Genomic DNA, 14,535 nt, shown 5'->3' on the forward strand with positions numbered 1-14,535 from the left:
GCAAGTGATATACAGACTTGTTTGTACTTTCCTAAACTTTACTATTTTAACACCCTCGAAAAGTTTGAGATTTTCCTCATTTCTTTTTTAATTAGAAATAAGAAAACAATTAATTGCATCTTATAGAAACTCTATGATTATCTGATTCTATATTTTGTATGTTGAGTCTGATTCTAAATCAAGGTCACCTTGACATTTTTGTGGCATATGCAAAGTGGGTGATCCCATTCTTCGTAGGTAGGTCAACCTGTCCTTTGATGTTTCGATGCATTAAGTACATAAGTGTCCACAGTGTAAAGGAACTGGCAAATGATATTAACAAAGCCCTTTGGGATTCAAACCCATTATACCTAAACCTGTATTCAGCTACCTAACCACCTAGCAACCCCCCCCCCCCCCCCCCCCCCCCCCCCTCCCCTTTTTGTTCGTGTTGATTAGATATTTCTATACTGTTGGTGTAATTTCATGCATTTTTGTGACACGCAGCGTATATGCTGTCGACACTGCGGCATCTTTAGCTTAAGACCTGAGGGGCTAAAATGAATTTATCTATATATAAAATAATTAATTGATAACATGGTTAGCATTCTCTGATAAGATTTTAATTTAAAAAGATCTTTCATCTTCATCGTTTTTTCTGGATCTCTGTAACATGGACACATACTTTAGGTTATTCACATGACGAAACTGTGACCAACAGATTCCCTCATCATACCACATTACTAATGGCTAGAAATTGTGACAATAAACATCAACAATGATTTAAGCAATTTTAATGATCACAGCAAGGACATCACAATCCCTTGGGACCCATCAAAACCACACACAAGGACTACCCTGGTATCGTCAGTAACTTTCAGGTTTTGTAAGGTAAATAGATCCTGATCTCAGGCAGATGTGATCGACCGGAACGACATGATCTCTAGCTTCAAGCCGAAGTCAGTTTCCCAGGCTAATGGTCGGAACCTAACTTAGTTAGGTATTTTTGGAAGCAAAATTTATTACGATAATGGTCTTCTCGGCATAGAATACATTGTGACAGTTAGGATTAAAATACGGTAAATATTCGTTTCTGTTGCTTTTTTTTTTCTTGAAGACATTTCAATGAAGATTCTTTCAAATCATAAGAAACATCAAATAACAGGGATGTCTTATTCAGAACATCCAAGAAAACCCCTGTGATTGGCCACCCAATACCTTTTCATGTTCCATAATTAGGATTTTATCTCTTATAGTAGTGACGAAAGACGAGAGTATAAAAGGGGACAGCACCATCTAATTTGACTCTGGTACAGACTGTCAATAACTTCCGAAATGTGTTGTAGTACGTTATTCTACCTATTTGAAAGTTGTATTAGTGTTTGAACTATCTTGAAGACTAATATAATTTTCATTTTTTTTTTTCAAATAGTTGTAATCTCTATTAATTTCAAATCCAATACTTTTACATAAACAAGAGGCCCATAGGCCTTGACGGTCACCCAAGTTTCTAAATATTTCAGTTAATTTAATTGACCCTTTTTGGCCCTACCCATCAGTCCAAGGGGTCAGTCTGGGCCAACATGAGCAATTAAGCTGCCATCCCATGCTGATTATGTTAACAAAGTTAGAATGAACTCCACTAGAAATCAAACAAATAATAGCCAAAAATGTGATTTCCTTCTACAATCTATAGTAAAGTTTACCCCCTCCCCAGGGGCAAATGTGAGACCCCAGGGTCAGGAAATTCACAATTTTGGTAAAGCACCTTAAGACCCTTCTATCTATGAAGATTGTTTGATCCCACCATATGTGAGAGTAAAGAAGAAGATTTTTGAAGTTTTAGTCAATTAATTTGACCATTTTTGGCCCTGCTCCTCAGGCCCAAGGGGGTGGAGACCATATAATTCACGATTTTGATTGACTTTAAGCCAGTAAAGCCTCCTGCCAAATTTCACTGAATTTGGGTTCAGCAGGTTTGGAGAAGAAGTCGAAAATGTTAATTGTTTACGACGGACAGACGACGCACACTGCACGATGACGGACAAAAGGCGATTAGAATAGGTCACTTCAGACTTTGTCTCAGGTGACCTAAAAATATATATCAAATATCTTGGAACTCTTTTAGAAAAGAGGTAATAAATACAAAGTGTACCCTCAATCTTTATAGTTGGAACAATACACATCATGGTTGGCTTCATGGCCTCAATATGAACCCTGTCATACATTGATATATAAATATCGGTTAAATATTTCTATTTGTGGTAGCATGCAGACAGGACATCTATAACAAGGGGTTTCTGTTTAGTAGGTGAACAGTAAAACACACCTAAAGCCAATAAACAAATCAAATACATAGTTACACTGCCTAAATGTTTCCGAATTCGAAACCTTTCTTGGTGTAGACATATTTTTCTCTGAAGTATGTATTTAGCACCAAAAGAGCCTTAAATCTGTCTGAACCTGAAGTGATTTAAATACATTTAAAAAAAAAAATCCTTCCAGCATTTCTGAATTGAACAAAAGCTATACACAAAGGTCCTTAACGTCAAGTCTCCGAAACTTTGATATATATATCAATAATTGTTCCCCATCAATATATGGTCATTTCAGAGGCACCATCTCTTCAGCGACCATGACAGTAGGCCATATCATCATGCCATGACGAGGCAAATCTCTATCTGGTTTGCATGTGATGTGATATTATGGGATTTTTATGGGAATGTGATTATATAAAACATTCATTTTTCCGAAGCCAAAAGTGCATCTCACTTTAAAAATGGATCTGCAAAGGATAGCGATTGTCTGTGTATATATATGTGTAATTACTTACATCAACAGTTTACAATCGCCTTACGATCGCCCTTAACAATTGCCCTTCAATACAACCTTATGTATTTTAAACTGTTATGCTACTCCTGACAAATACCAGTATACGTAATTCAGCTTCATCTTACATCTATCTACCGATATAGTTCTTTATTATTTATTATTTGTATATATGGGGTCTAGTAAGGAATAGCGACAGATATATACAAGAGATCCCAAAGGGATCTTGGCGCCCACCAATGAATGGTCCATATAAGTCAAATGAAAGACTGATCTTTTCTCTTTTTTTTCCTTCTTTCACTCTTCATTCAAAACATTTAATAACTGCATGTATAAAGCAGGAGCAACCTACAAATGTCAAAATCCAAGATGGCCGTACTATTTGTCATCCACTTAGTTCTTTCAATCAGACTTGCATGCACAACAAGAGACCAAGGGGAACATCTACATTCAAATTTGAGAAAGACCCATAATGGCCATTTAGTACTTTAAGTAATTGTTAATGAAGTTTCAATCGTCAAAATCCAAGATGGCTGCCTGTTGGCCATGTAGTTGTCAGGTTGTTCCTTTACAGGAATATGCATAACTAGGGATCAATGGGAACCGACATATGAAATTTGAGAAAGATCCCTTCAGCACTTTCTGAGATCTAGCAGTAACAAACTTCAATTGTCAAAAATCCAAGATGGCCACCGGTGGGCCATGTTGTTGTTGTTTTTATTATTATCTTCCGATCGCAACTACAGTTCTCAGGAAACCTACGTATGAAATTTGAGAAAAATCCCTTCAGTGCTTCCTAAGAAAAAGTGATAACAAAAACTTCAATTCTCAAAATCCAAGATGGCTACCTCTCAGCCATGTTTTTCGATCAGTCCCAAAATTAAATATGCACAACTGGGGACCAAGGGGAACTTACATATGAAATTCAGAAAGATCCCTTTGTCACTTTCTGAGGAATAGCAATAACAAACTTCAAATGTCAAAATCCAAGGTGGCCGCCTGTCAGCCATGTTGTTTTCCAATCAGTCCCAAAATATGCACAACAAAGGATCTAAGGAAACTTATACAGAGCAACCCGCTTATTTGCATAGCCCTTTTTCCATGACAAAATATGCAAATAACCGGAGTATTCGTATAGGCGGAGTTGGGTTTTGGCCCCTCTTATACACATGTAGATCGTCAGGTAGGTACTCAAAATGGGCGCTATATGATTGTTTACGTTATTTGCATTAAAAATATATTTTAAAAAAAACATTATTTAAAAATATAAGAGTAAATACGAAATACATGGGTTGTTATTCTTTGTAAATGTACAAATATTTGCATACACTTCATCGTTTACTACTTGTCACTCCGAGTCTCTGGGTCCGATATCGGTCATACACGCGTGGGTTGGCACTACGATGTACAATGTCATCGTTTCAATTAACATTCATTATCGTCTCGAGATGCGTTGTGTTCCTGCTATGAGTATATTAGTTTTTTGATCATAGATGGTGAACTGCTGAAGCAATAGGCTGTCTTAAATGACCGTGACATGTGTATTGTCGTTTGGGTTTGTTTTGGAAAATGGCGCACACACAGAAAGAGTTGTCGTTCATTACACATATGCCCCCACAATGCAACGCGCCTAGAAAACAATCATGGCGATCGCAACCTGCCTTAGAGAGTGTTCAAGTGCACAGAACACAGGTTTGGATCGATGCTATAATAAATAAACAAATCTCATCAAAAGATGAGGCATATAGATATTTTATTCAGTAATTCTTCTGCACATTGCTACTGATATGGTCTAAATAATTACTTAATGTCGATATTGATGCATCGAACGTAACCTGTAATGACGAAGTGTGAGCCAATGATAAAATACCGTTGTACATCGTGTCAAATCAATATGTAAGTTAAAACACATTTCATAAAACTTTTATGACGGGAAAATCACAAAAATACCCTAAAATCAATTAAAATTTTTCGAGTTTTTGGAATTTTTATATGCATATAAGCGGGAGTCGGTGTTTTAGTCGATGCAAATACACGGGATTGAAATACAAAGATAAAGAAGAAAAAAATCGGGACCTGAGAATTTTATGCAAATAAGCGGGATATTCAAATAACCGATATGCAAATAAGTGGGCTCCTCTGTATATGAAATTTCTTAATGATCCCATTAGTACTGAGAAATAGCGATACCAAGAAATGTTTAGGGAGGGAGGGACAGATGGACGGACCACGATGCAGGGCAATTTGATGATGGTGTGCTTTAAATCTCAATAGCTTGTTTTTGCAAACAAAATTAAATTTGACCTAATGTACCATTTTGTATTTAAGCATTGATGTCAATATTATTTATTTCATAGAAGTATGAAATTTTCTGAAACTGTTTTTCTTTAAAATATGTTTTATGTACAATTTTACTTATTTATCTTGGGATTCTTTTGAACAAATCAATACACAATGTCAATGGTCGTATTGTGACGTCACATTTTTCACGCCATTTACATTTTTTCCCCATAGAGGCATGAAAAGAAAAACTCAACCAATCAGAAAGCTGCAGTCTGAATACACACAATGGAAAATTAATTATATACAGTTACAACACAGAACTAATTTGATTTGAGGTCTTCTCTGGTGACATATCGCAACAAAATGCAGTGCAATGTACTAGGAACCCGATGATTATTGTTAGACACTATTATGATACCGGTCGTCCAGACACTTCTCGACTCTAGCCTGTGGGTGACCTTTATCACTAAGAAGTTTTCATCCTATTTTAAAAGACCACAGCCCTCAGACTTGACAGATTACAGACTAAATCTATAAATAGACTCAGCTTTGATGAAATCATAAAATACCAATGCCGTCTCCATCTGAAGCGTATTATTTTGATATTCCAGTAGTTTTATATCTCTTTGATGGCTGTTTTACATCCAACCAACTGATATATCATAGATCAGTGTTAAATTTGGTATCGATTCTGGACCACAGTTTTTAACTCATCTATCTCTTACATTTTGGAACATAATCTTCCATATACTGTCCTATAAATAATCATCACTCTGTATTAATCCAAGGTTTTAATCATTTCCTTTAGCATTTCATTTCATTCTGTTTCAAAAAACCTAGAGTTCTGACCTAAGGGTACCAAACAACGGTGAATGACCTGAAATATTCCAACAGAGACCTAGCATGTACATGTCTAACATGTACCAAACCAACAGAGACCTAGCTGTCTATCTAACATGTACCAAACCAACAGAGACCTGGCTGTCTATCTAACATGTACCAAACCAACAGACCTAGCTGGCTATCTAACATGTACCAAACCAACAGAGACCTCCCTTATCAATTTGCAGCATGGACTGCAATGCAGCATATGCTGCAATCATGCTGCTTTTATGCTGGCATCATGCTGCTAGTTTCACAGCATGATTGCAGCATGTGCTGCATAGCAGCATGGTACCATGCTTCTGTACAGCATGTACTGCAACCATGCTTTAAAAATTGAGGTAATTGAATATCTGAACTCTATCATGCTGCAACCATGCTGCAATAACTTTGTCATTTTAGACAGGATATGTACCATGCTGCAACCATGCTGCAATAACTTTGACAGTTTGGATATCAAATTATATCATGCTGCAATCATGCTGTGTGGACTTAGTAAATTTATCATATGAAATGCATCATGCTGCAACCATGCTGCAATAACTTTGGCATTTTAAATAGGATCTGTACCATGCTGCAACCATGCTGTATTAACTTTGCCATTTTAGATACAAACTGTACCATGCTGCAATTATGCTGTATTAACTTAGTCAATTTAATGAACTGCACCATTCTTTCATGTATTAACATGACTGTTGAAGTTGAAATGTGTATATGCTTGGCCATTCTGTATTAGCTTAAAAGGGCATTCCTTTGTTCGGACATCACAAAATTTCTGTGGGTGAAATGTAGGTCCAAGCGAGGATCCAAAATCTAGGACCAAATTTCCCAGGTACCAAGATTAACCTAAACAATTATTAATTAATAAAATAAGATACAGAAAATTAACAAAAGTTGGTATTAGATATTTTAGTATCTTTTTTTTTAATTTTAAATAAAATATAGAAAATTTCCAGGTATCAATGGTGATAACAAAATAATTTTTAAAAACATGTTTGTGTTGCAGAATTTCCTTTTTATACTTGATCAGTACCACACATATTTATTTAAAATTCAATAACAATTATTTTAATTAAGTATTTCGTTTATAAGTATGTTCTTTGTTAGTATAACGGTTCACAGCTTTTAAATGTGATATTTTGTCAGCTTTCACTTGTAGTTCTATCTCAGAAGGAATTAACTTAAACATTGATGAATGTTGCAAGTTAGTACATTCGACTTAAAACTCATCCCTATAAAAATTTCATTCAAATTTTCAGAGTTTAGATCGTTTTTTGAAGAACCAGTATATTGACTTTTGCTTCGATTATACACTTTTTATCGGAGATAGAATCAGTCACTTTATCCAAACACTGACATAAACCAAGACGTTGGCATTTACCATGCACCAGCTTACTACCAGGTAGCCATACATGTAACATGTTCGCCAAAACAAAATCGGGGTCACTCTACCAACAGTTACACATGTGCTTGGAATATCGCTTTTAATTCAATCAAATAAGATTAAAATCACCTGCTCTTTGTCTTTGTACCGCATACTTTCTGGATATATGCGGTGTTAAGATTACATCTGATAATAGCATACGAAATCACGTCGTGTTTGACACAACATTCATCGCTATAAACTCCAATAAACATGTGTCGAACTTATGTTGTCACTCGGACGCTTCCTTGTAAAACGTATATTGAAGTTAAGCGCTGTGATGATCTCGACCTCGACATGAGTTTACTAACAACAGACGATATATTCCCATACTTTAATCTGAATTATTTTAAATCGTGAACATAAAAAGAAAACGTGCATTGGTCGGTTCCTCGTCTGAAAATACATCCATATTAAACAATAGGCGTATGACAGACGAGGCCAAAACCTCTGGTCAGATTACATGTTTATCGTTCGGTTCACCTATGACCTCGTTTGTTTACCTTGCTCCCGAGATGTGACGAGAGTGCTCCTCGAGCTCGTGCGATCTAAATGTGCACGATGCAAGTATTAAATACTGTAATATTTATCTTAAAAGTATGACACAATAGAAGTTTATGATTTAGAATAAAAAAACACGCACAAGTAAAAATGAATCGTGTTAATCTCTGGCAGTAAAATATTTATCCCATGATGCAACACACACGAGTTTAGCGGGAAGTCTGATAGCCATGTTTGAATTCACCGGATGTTTATTTCCAGAAGAAAAGTATAAACAAACACGACGATAGCCTAAAAACGAAGTTTGTTTCCCGTCTTACTGAAGAAGATCGACTTACTTCAAGTTACCGACGAATGAATATCAGCTTTCTCGTTGTTTTTGACGACCGATGCATATTTTTACCGACAAACATCGTTACGAGACCGGGTAAGTTTTAATTATATAATCTTCTTCACGTTCTGACATCGTTTCACATTTTTCGACGATGAATTTGATATAGATCTATTCATATCAATAATACCTAATTATTTATTTTTCAGGGTTTTGATGATTAATTTATCACAGATTACACGGCCGAAGGAAACGCAGTACCGATCCATGTGTTACAATCGTAAGTTTTCAATTTCATTTATTTATTATTAACGATCTTCGGCCCGACTTAAATTGCATTTTTCCCCACTCACACAACCCTTGTTATGATTATGACGTACATACGTATTCACAAACAATGGTGAGGAAAATTTGTGTTTTGGATAATGACCGTTTCGTGAAAGATCTTTACCTCCACATTCTTTTGAGGATCGATGTTTGCAGATTATTGCATCAAATTGAAACGATTAAATGAAATAGTTGAATTAAGATGAATTATAAGTAAGTAACATTGTTTTATGTATAGTATATTGCAGTTTCACATTGATATGAACTGATGGAGAATTCGGGAGTAGCTTGATTTAATTAATAATTAAGTCATCCTGGCAAGTTTTATTTTGTAGCTTTGTGTGGCTGGCTTAAATTTTCTTGATAAAAAGGCTTCCAAAGCAAACATAATGAAAATGATAGCAAAGTGATCATGAAAAGTACATCAGTTAAATACATACATTATCTTCAAAAACTTGACAATTATTCTAATTTTGAAATAAAAGAATATTCTAAAAGTCTTTCTTTCTTCCAACAGAGACTGAGTCTTCATGCAGTACATTCTGGAATGAGGAACACCGCATGCATTGTGGTCCAAATTGATGGCATTGACTTAACACAAAGCAGAAAGGATGAAGAGAAATTAAGAAGTTTATGTTTCACATTAATTAAGATTATTCGAGATATGTTATCTGTCGAGGTATACAACATTTCCTTTCATAATAAAAGTGTAAACATTAATATATATACAAAAAAAAATCATGTACCGTATATAATCTAAAAATCCTTGTTAGTTATTTGTTGTACTAGCAAAAAATATAATATAGTCGTCTCAAGCTTGGTTGTATTGAAATCCCCAGGGACAGTGACAGAGATATATCACTACAGTACGTGCTACATCAAACAACACACCATTGTTCAAATTGTCAATCAACATTTCATTTAGTCAGTATTTAGAATTGATTCCAAAATTATGATAATCTTTTCACAGTTTATTAGAAATAATGTTAAATTCGATAGAAGAAGTCTTCGACTGTTGCTTGTTTTTGTTTAGGACACACGTGAAAACAGTTTCCAGTACATCTGGGCTACTTCGAGGAAACTACGTATACTGTCTGAAATCAGTCTTGTGCGTCGGTGACAAAATGTATACATATCCTACTATAACTCTGCTGGAAAATATTATTTTGTACTATTTTCCTACTATTTTAGAGAAAAAAAAAAAAAATTATAAATACATACTGTAGTATGTACTGACATTGAACTTGTATATCTTGCTGACTATTTTTGTTGAAACAAACCACTTCTAGCTAGGATGAATTGATATTAGTTGTATTTGAAAATTGTACTAGAAAAAGATAGCTGTGTTGTGTATGTGATGGAAGTTTTGAGAAAAAGAATATAAGAGGCAAATAAAATAAGTACCATGGGTAAATTAGAATTAAAATTTGTTTTGTCACATTCTCATTTCATTGATAAGTTTTAAATGTTTGAACTAGAAAAAACAGCCTGTATGAAAAGTTTTATACCATGTTAATTACCAAATAAAATGTAATACAAAATTATTCTTCAAGTTTTTATTGCATGATTTTCATTGATTTTGTAAACCATGCTGCCATGAAGCATGATTGAAGCATGATCCCAGCATAATTTGCATAATTGAAACATGCTGGGATCATGCTGCAGACCATGCTGGGATCATGCTGCAGACCATGCTGGGATCATGCTGCAAACCATGCTGGCATCATGCTGCAGACCATGCTGGGATCATGCTGCAGACCATGCTGGCATCATGCTGCAAACCATGCTGGCATCATGCTGCAGACCATGCTGGGATCATGCTGCAGACCATGCTGGGATCATGCTTCACAGACCATGCTGGGATCATGCTGCGGCCATGCTTCCTTAAAGCATAAATGCAGCATGATCCCAGCATAATTTGCATAATTGAAACATGCTGCAATCATGCTTTAACTAGTAAGAATATATAGTGAGGTAAATTAGGCACCATGCTGCAGTCATGCTTCATTCATGCTGCAATTCCATGCTGCATTCATACTGCATCTATGCTGTGATCATGCTGCAAATTCATAAGGGCTAGCTGTCTATCTAACATGTACCAAACCAACACAGACCTAGCTGTCTATCTAACATGTACCAAACCAACACAGACCTAGCTGTCTATCTAACATGTACCAAACCAACAGAGACCTAGCTGTCTATCTAACATGTACCAAACCAACAGACCTAGCTGGCTATCTAACATGTACCAAACCAACACAGACCTATCTAACATGTACCAAACCAACAGACCTAGCTGTCTATCTAACATGTACCAAACCAACAGAGACCTAGCTGTCTATCTAACATGTACCAAACCAACAGAGACCTGGCTGTCTATCTAACATGTACCAAACCAACACAGACCTAGCTGTCTATCTAACATGTACCAAACCAACACAGACCTAGCTGTCTATCTAACATGTACCAAACCAACAGAGACCTGGCTGTCTATCTAATATGTACCAAACCAACACAGACCTAGCTGTCTATCTAACATGTACCAAACCAACAGACCTAGCTGTCTATCTAACATGTACCAAACCAACACAGACCTAGCTGTCTATCTAACATGTACCAAACCAACAGAGACCTAGCTGTCTATCTAACATGTACCAAACCAACAGAGACCTAGCTGTCTATCTAACATGTACCAAACCGTCAGGGACCTAGCTGTCTATCTAACATGTACCAAACCGTCAGGGACCTAGCTGTCTATCTAACATGTACCAAACCAACAGGGACCTAGCTGTCTATCTAACATGTACCAAACCAACAGAGACCTGTCTATCTAACATGTACCAAACCAACAGGGACCTAGCTGTCTATCTAACATGTACCAAACCAACAGAGACCTGGCTATCTATCTAACATGTACCAAACCAACAGGGACCTAGCTGTCTATCTAACATGTACCAAACCAACAGAGACCTAGCTGTCTATCTAACATGTACCAAACCAACAGGGACCTAGCTGTCTACCTAACATGTACCAAACTAACAGGGACCTAGCTGTCTATCTAACATGTACCAAACCAACAGACCTAGCTGTCTATCTAACATGTACCAAACCAACACAGACCTAGCTGTCTATCTAACATGTACCAAACTAACAGAGACCTAGCTGTCTATCTAACATGTACCAAACCAACACAGACCTAGCTGTCTATCTAACATGTACCAAACCAACACCAACAGAGACCTAGCTGTCTATCTAACATGTACCAAACCAACACCAACAGAGACCTAGCTGTCTATCTAACATGTACCAAACCAACACCAACAGAGACCTAGCTGTCTATCTAACATGTACCAAACCAACAGGGACCTATCTAACATGTACCAAACCAACAGACCAAACCAACAGAGACCTAGCTGTCTACCTAACATGTACCAAACCAACAGGGACCTATCTAACATGTACCAAACCAACAGACCAAACCAACAGAGACCTAGCTGTCTATCTAACATGTACCAAACCAACAGGGACCTATCTAACATGTACCAAACCAACAGAGACCTAGCTGTCTATCTAACATGTACCAAACCAACAGGGACCTATCTAACATGTACCAAACCAACAGACCAAACCAACAGAGACCTAGCTGTCTATCTAACATGTACCAAACCAACAGAGACCTAGCTGTCTATATAACATGTACCAAACCAACACAGACCTAGCTGTCTATCTAACATGTACCAAACCAACACAGACCTAGCTGTCTATCTAACATGTACCAAACCAACAGGGACCTAGCTGTCTATCTAACATGTACCAAACCAACAGAGACCTGGCTGTCTATCTAACATGTACCAAACCAACAGGGACCTAGCTGTCTATCTAACATGTACCAAACCAACAGAGACCTGGCTGTCTATCTAACATGTACCAAACCAACAGAGACCTAGCTGTCTATCTAACATGTACCAAACCAACACAGACCTAGCTGTCTATCTAACATGTACCAAACCAACAGAGACCTAGCTGTCTATCTAACATGTACCAAACCAACAGAGACCTAGCTGTCTATCTAACATGTACCAAACCAACAGAGACCTGGCTGTCTATCTAACATGTACCAAACCAACAGAGACCTAGCTGTCTATCTAACATGTACCAAACCAACACAGACCTAGCTGTCTATCTAACATGTACCAAACCAACAGGGACCTAGCTGTCTATCTAACATGTACCAAACCAACACAGACCTAGCTGTCTATCTAACATGTACCAAACCAACAGGGACCTAGCTGTCTATCTAACATGTACCAAACCAACACAGACCTAGCTGTCTATCTAACATGTACCAAACCAACAGAGACCTAGCTGTCTATCTAACATGTACCAAACCAACAGACCAAACTAACACAGACCTAGCTGTCTATCTAACATGTACCAAACCAACAGAGACATAGCTATCTATCTAACATGTACCAAACCAACAGACCTAGCTGTCTATCTAACATGTACCAAACCAACACAGACCTAGCTGTCTATCTAACATGTACCAAACTAACAGAGACCTAGCTGTCTATCTAACATGTACCAAACCAACACAGACCTAGCTGTCTATCTAACATGTACCAAACCAACACCAACAGAGACCTAGCTGTCTATCTAACATGTACCAAACCAACACCAACAGAGACCTAGCTGTCTATCTAACATGTACCAAACCAACACCAACAGAGACCTAGCTGTCTATCTAACATGTACCAAACCAACAGGGACCTATCTAACATGTACCAAACCAACAGACCAAACCAACAGAGACCTAGCTGTCTACCTAACATGTACCAAACCAACAGGGACCTATCTAACATGTACCAAACCAACAGACCAAACCAACAGAGACCTAGCTGTCTATCTAACATGTACCAAACCAACAGGGACCTATCTAACATGTACCAAACCAACAGAGACCTAGCTGTCTATCTAACATGTACCAAACCAACAGGGACCTATCTAACATGTACCAAACCAACAGGGACCTATCTAACATGTACCAAACCAACAGGGACCTATCTAACATGTACCAAACCAACAGAGACCTAGCTGTCTATCTAACATGTACCAAACCAACAGACCAAACCAACAGAGACCTAGCTGTCTATCTAACATGTACCAAACCAACACAGACCTAGCTGTCTATCTAACATGTACCAAACCAACACCAACAGAGACCTAGCTGTCTATCTAACATGTACCAAACCAACACCAACAGAGACCTAGCTGTCTATCTAACATGTACCAAACCAACACCAACAGAGACCTAGCTGTCTATCTAACATGTACCAAACCAACAGGGACCTATCTAACATGTACCAAACCAACAGACCAAACCAACAGAGACCTAGCTGTCTACCTAACATGTACCAAACCAACAGGGACCTATCTAACATGTACCAAACCAACAGACCAAACCAACAGAGACCTAGCTGTCTATCTAACATGTACCAAAGCAACAGGGACCTATCTAACATGTACCAAACCAACAGAGACCTAGCTGTCTATCTAACATGTACCAAACCAACAGGGACCTATCTAACATGTACCAAACCAACAGACCAAACCAACAGAGACCTAGCTGTCTATCTAACATGTACCAAACCAACAGGGACCTATCTAACATGTACCAAACCAACAGACCAAACCAACAGACCTAGCTGTCTATCTAACATGTACCAAACCAACAGGGACCTATCTAACATGTACCAAACCAACAGAGACCTAGCTGTCTATCTAACATGTACCAAACCAACACAGACCTAGCTGTCTATCTAACATGTACCAAACCAACACAGACCTAGCTGTCTATCTAACATGTACCAAACCAACAGGGACCTAGCTGTCTATCTAACATGTACCAAACCAACACAGACCTAGCTGTCTATCTAACATGTACCAAACCAACACAGACCTAGCTGTCTATCTAACATGT

General features: G+C 37.4%; 1 protein-coding gene and 1 long non-coding RNA gene across 2 annotated transcripts in view; one reads left to right on the forward strand and one right to left on the reverse strand.

Annotated features, from left to right (window-relative positions):
- The window catches only part of LOC117330636 (integrator complex subunit 13-like), a 183,208-nt gene that overhangs the window by 123,395 nt on the left and 45,278 nt on the right, over positions 1-14,535 (reverse strand). The gene's annotated exons all lie outside the window — the stretch shown is intronic.
- On the forward strand, positions 7,586-9,747 carry LOC117330638. Its single transcript, XR_004533376.1, has 3 exons — positions 7,586-8,324; positions 8,438-8,508; positions 9,073-9,747. It is a non-coding gene; the product is annotated as an uncharacterized LOC117330638 (long non-coding RNA).

This window comes from Pecten maximus, chromosome 7, assembly GCF_902652985.1.
Source record: "Pecten maximus chromosome 7, xPecMax1.1, whole genome shotgun sequence".
NCBI classification, from domain to species: Eukaryota; Metazoa; Mollusca; class Bivalvia; order Pectinida; family Pectinidae; genus Pecten; species Pecten maximus.